Raw genomic sequence first — 6,000 nt, 5'->3', positions numbered from 1 at the left:
CCATCCCTGCTTTGCCTCAATTGACAATTTCTTTGCTGTGTCTTGCTACGGTATAATCACTCTTTATAGCAGAAATAAGGCCCTTGGGAATTGCAGCAAATCTTGCAAGGCTTAAAATAATGGAGATATGCAGCCACCACAGTATATGAACAGGTACAAGAAGGCGAAAAATAGTCATGCATGCTAGTATGACCATACTATTTATGATCCTGCAATGTTGTTCAGATGTGAATATGAAAGATATTCAGCAAATACTGTTCTCATCAGTATTTACAAATATATCAGGTATGGATTGGCTGTATTCATTCTCTTTGGAATAAAGTTTTCTCTTCTCTCTGGAGAGCCTTCAGAAAGATTTTTCACCTTTGCAAGCAGCTTTTGCTGCCCTTTTGCAGCCCATGAGAGAAAAAGAGCATCTGAGATTTGATTAAATCTGTGTATGGGGAACTCAATGGCAGCAAAACGCTGTGTGGCTGCTGGAACAAATTAATCCTTGGTATAAATCTACATTTCTGGAAAAGACCTGTAGCAGAATCTTATCACAGAAGTCTCGGCTAAATAGCCTATAGAAGCTATATCTCCTAGATAAAACTATAGATCTTTAGAATATACAATAGAATTGCGCTTCCGGGGAGCTGACGCATCCCACGATATGGTGGTCCTTAGTGGTGTGACCCCTGTGCATCAAGGAATAGTGTCTGTCTGAAGTGTCTTTGAGTCCATACCATTAGCCTCCAAAAATTAAGTGATCTTAAACACAGAAAGAAAAAATCCAGTGTTAACGGAAGACCAATGTCTTCAATTTTATCTTATTTGCACTTTCACTGCTGCATTTCAAGGAGAACTAAATGTAAGATATATCTTCCCTGATTTAGCCAACGCTTAGTATGTCAGAGTTAATAGCAAAACGCTGCTCAGGAAGTGTGTTTGTGGGTGAGTGTATGTGTGTGTGTGAACTTTTGTCCAACCTGTACAGTTGTTGAGATAGTTTAGGAGAAATAACAGTAATTTCCCTCACGGTTTCATTCCAGTGGTTTATTTCTCCAAGTTATGCCATGAGCTTCTTCAGGGGGATCTGAAGAGCCAGATTTATAAAGGGAATGGATAATTTCATTGCAAAAAACAAAACTAGCATTATGCATGTTAAGTTAAGGGTAAACAAATCTCATGCTTCAGGGCACAAAATGATTTCCTGTTGGGCTCAGGAAAGATGTTTTTCACCGTGTAAAGCATTGTACGGTTGGCTAGACATATTACTAAGGGGTTTATTTATTCTTTTGCTGCCCTCTGAAGCATTAGTTTAGGAAGCTTCGTTTTAGGTTATGCTAGAGGCAGGATGCCAGACGTTGTTATAATTTTACTTAGCATCGAGAGTATGCCCTATAAACTTCCTGCTCCGACGGACCTGTGATGGCTGCACGCGATGCTGAGTAACGAAGGAGGCCATCAAAAGCGTGCAAGAATAATGTGGGACAACTGTGTTAGAAATAGGAATTTTCCCCCTTCAAAAGGGGGATAGCATCTGGCTACCAGAAAATGGTCATTTGAAGGAAACGGATCATTTTGTCAGAATATAGTGTCATCAGAGTTTTTTGTGGAAACTAGATCTTTCTCCAGGCCAGACTCTCCAGCTCTTCAGTCTGGTATTGGTGGGTCAATATAAGGATGGAATTGCCACTTTCTTGTGCTTGGGAGGAAAAAGATACAGGATCTCTCGAACCATTTTCCAACCAGAATACTACTCCTCTTCCCTCCTGCCTCCAGGGTGGAAGCAGTTACTGAGTGCAGATGCATAAGATCGCCTAGGGGTGTTATCAAGGAGGTGGAGGTTCAACCAAGCCCCACTGCCTGTCATCTCCCAGTCCCACCCCATACCCCAGACTAGCTCCCATGGATGTAGCAAGGAGAGTTTTGAAAGAGTCTTTTCAACCAAGGGCCAGAAGCATCTGCCTTGGGCAGGGAACATGCCTGTTGCTGCCGCTACCTGAGCATGCCTACGCACGACCCAAATTCACGCTCTGCCTGTCCATCCGTACCAGCGGTGATTTAGTCTGTAACTTCAGCAGGAAGCTGGGGCAGACGTAAAAGCAACTTTGAAACTTCCCACCAGAAGTGCCTTTTTATGTGATGCCTGGAGTCAGAGTTTTCTTTAAGGAAATGCAAAGAGGGAGAAATAACTTTAACAGCCTTAGTTGTTCATGCTTCTAAGTGGGCAGTCTATCCTAACATAAGATGATAGACGGAATCAAAATCTATGAATACAGTGAAAGCAACCAGATTTTAGATGTATGCAGTCGGGAAATTCACTGACAGAAGAGGGTAGGATTTCAGTTAAAACATCCCCATATACCATCTGAGCTCCGATTCAGGTCATGTGTTTGTCAGGCGTTTTGTGTAGATCATGTCTTTTCTCCATAAACTGCATTCTGCTTGTGGAAGACGAGGGTGATGGCACTAACTTTGCCCAATTTAAGTTGTAATTCGTGGAGGACTGAGGCAGATGCTTTCCACAGAGCTTAGCACAAGGGATCTCAAGACTAAACAGTATCCAGTAGAAATAGCCGTACTGCTATCCTGACAGCAATGATCTTGCTGAGAGTAGGCTGAAACATTTATTTCCCATTTAAAATATTTGGGTTTTTGCTCTTCTCTGTCACTTCCTCTTTTCTTGGGCTGACTGTTACATTTTTCAAACTTCTGACAATTCTGCAAGTAATCACAAACATCCAACTGTGTACAGCTATTATACGATGAGCTGCAGTCATCTGCTGGGGAGGGGAATCTGCACGTGGATCATGAGTGTTTTGTCTGGGTGACAGGTGATGAGTTTGACAGCTTCGTGTCTCAGGGTCTGTCACAGTGAGGATCAGTCATCTTGAGCAATAATTGCAACCTTTAAGATCAAACCACCTTTCAGAGCTGGGCTGGGGACATTGCCATTAGTCTTGCGGTGATAGCCAACCCTATCTTGTCCCTGCACCGGTTCCGGCAAACGGGATCACTCAGGATATGCCTCTGGGACAACTGGAGTAGGGGACACAGCTCTTGGAGGCCCGACTGAGCTATTTCAGGTAAAAAATACAGAGTTCATGGCAACTCAAACTTTAATGATGGTTTTGTGAGTTTGTTGGGGACCTGGGGTGGTGACTAAGAAGTCAGTCCATGTTGAAAATGCTGGTGATGCATTTTAATGCAAAGTATTTAAATTAGAGCGGGCTCATGTGCCTCTGAGCGTTCACCCCTTATAGCCTGAAATAGCCAGACATAAGAATATTTGTTCTCCATGTCTCCTCCATTACCACTACAGGAACATCCCCAGGACCACGTAGGGATGTTTGGCTTGTGCAGGGGTGGGGAGGCAAGATCCTCATTTGTTCTGGACCTCTGGCAGAAAAGAAGAGGATGTTGTTTGGCATGAGGATGCTGCAGGGTGTTGAGGAAGGTCTGGGGGATTTAGTACTGCCCTCGTCCAAGTGTATGCCTTCCAGTTATCTCCACGGTCCACTTACCACACAGCAGAGCAGGGCTGAGTTGGAACTGGGAAGGATTTGGCTTGAGAATGGAAAATTCAGCTGCATGTAATGGGATTTGCATGTTACAAAGGGAGATGGCCATGAAATAAGATCAACAGCTGCTTTATTGTGAGGCTGCTGGTTGCTGGAAGAGAAGCCTTGTTTGAAGGTTAAATGGGTTACTTCATTTATTTGAAATACATGTATATTCTGCTTGAGGCACTTTTGTTATCATAAAACTACCTATGTTTTTTGTAAGGAAGGTAGAAAGCTATAATTTCTTGAAATTTAAAACTTCTGAAGGGAAGCACATTGCAATTTCAGGGGCACCTTGTCCTTAATAGATACAAATATTGCATCTCCATTGAGAACTGCTCTTCAAATTAGCAATTCAACCCTTAATCTTTCAATCAAACAGTACTAAATAAAAACAGCATTAAACTTTTACTGTCAATCTTCCTTGAAATACTGAAGATAAAAAGGAGAAACTGTGCTGTTGGAACCTACTCCAGAAATTCCACATTACTTTGTCAAAGCCTTTTCATATTTTAACATGAACTTCTGTGTTGCAAATAGCTGGACTTAGAAGTAATTAAAGAGTTCCTACTGGCCTACAACACTTCAAGCAAGGACCTCAAAACCCTGTACAAACGTTACTCCAAAAGAGGCCTCTGAGCTAAGTAGGAGATTGAGGAGTAGGAGACAAGGTATCCTCAGAGGAGCTGTATTGTCCCTGGCAGTGCAGCTGAGCCTGGAGACCCCAGTGAGACTGCAGCAGCATGGAGCAAAGTGATACCAGCACCAAGTAAAAGCCAATTCCTGCCTTGAAGACCCAGCAGTCCAAACTGACAGAAGGACAAGAGGCCTTTCAGGTACCGGTCCGTAGCTGGTAAAGTGAAGCACTAGGCAAAAATCACACCATGAATCTAGCAGGAATTGTGTTTGCCTCATAAGATAAATGTCCAAGTGTCTTTTTGAATCACAAGATCTTGTTCATTCCTTCCACTTGTGGTACAGCTCTTCTGTATGGAGGAGGGGAACTTGCGGCCTCCAGAAGATCAGTTCCTTGTGTAGGGAATTAAAGATAGCTCTCGGTAGATGTCAACATGTCTACTAGACAAACTTCATAATCAGTTGGAGACTTAAGTTTATCTCACCTTATCTTACACGGTCCCTCTATATTGGAGTTCATAGCAAAGCCTTTAAAGCAAAATTCCCTTCGCAGCTGCTGCTAGCTGACTTAAAGGTCAGGCTTTCCAAGCACCATTCATTTCTGCACAAGGCGCTTTCATTTTGAGACTATGCACTTTAACGGCTTTCCTACCAGCAATGAGAAATCCTTGCAGTTCTTGCCATGAACCAGGAGGTGTTCATTCCTTCCCTTAGTAGTTCCTGTTCAGGAATACCAGGCAACATCTTCTCCACAGTAGTACAATGAGGCCATAAATGCAGCAGATGCACCCACCAGGAGATAACATCACTGCATGGAAATACCCGAAATATGAATGTGGGATGGCAGTTATGGTTAGAGCTGTACCACTCTCCAAATGTTGCAGTAGCTCCTGCAGTTTTATCACAGCATAGGGTAAGTTAAATCACTTCTGACTTGGAGCTACTTAATGCCGTGAATGAAAGAGGGACCTGGCAGGGTGCAGAAGACAGCAATCCCTGAGAACCTCGCCTGCTGTCAGCAGAGCCTGGGCAGAGCGGAAAATGGACTGACTACATTTTAGCCGTTATCATGTAATGCTGTGCTGGATTTTTTTGCATGGAGACTGTTCAGCATGAAAGAAAAATAAGCTCTGGGATGCAAATGTCTCCCAACATAAGTGTTTACCTGAAGGAGGAGGGAAACCATTAGGTCAGAAACACCTCCTGCCATTTTTCCTCTGCCAGATTTTGACTATAAAGGATTCTAGCAGGAGATGTCAAACCAAATTTGTATTTGACTTCATTTGCAAACACATGGAGAATGCTCTGTGTAAGATAGGAGTTGACAGAAAAATGCTGTTCCAGGAGGATTGGGCAGGCACTGAGCGGTCATGCCAGGTGGCACATTCGGAGCACATTTGATACCTGCTGATGTGGCTTGCTCGAGGAGGCAGGAGTGCTGTGGGGAAGGTGGGCAGGCTTGTCATCTGTCACGGGGCTCTGGGACAGCGCAGAAAGCTTTGTTTCTTGGTTCATTTGGTTTTTGGTTGGTTTTTTTCCGCTGTTTTCCAACCACTTAAAATAGCAGTAAACAAACCAAGTGTTTCTGAAATACTTTTCACAGGGCCAGCATTGTAAGAACCACAACAGGCAGCTCTTTGTTGAGAGAAGAGGAGAGAAGAATGTCACAAGTGGGGAGTAACTGCTGCAGGGCAAAGACCTGGCCCCAAAATTTCCATTCAAGCACAGTGTCAGTTTTCAGAACTCATATATGCACTTGTAACAGGGAGCGCTTGATATTGTTAAGATAAATTCATAGGGGATTTACAACAACTGT

This window comes from Struthio camelus, chromosome 19 (assembly GCF_040807025.1).
Source record: "Struthio camelus isolate bStrCam1 chromosome 19, bStrCam1.hap1, whole genome shotgun sequence".
Taxonomy (NCBI): domain Eukaryota; kingdom Metazoa; phylum Chordata; class Aves; order Struthioniformes; family Struthionidae; genus Struthio; species Struthio camelus.
Note: the sequence above shows the minus strand (reverse complement) of the source record.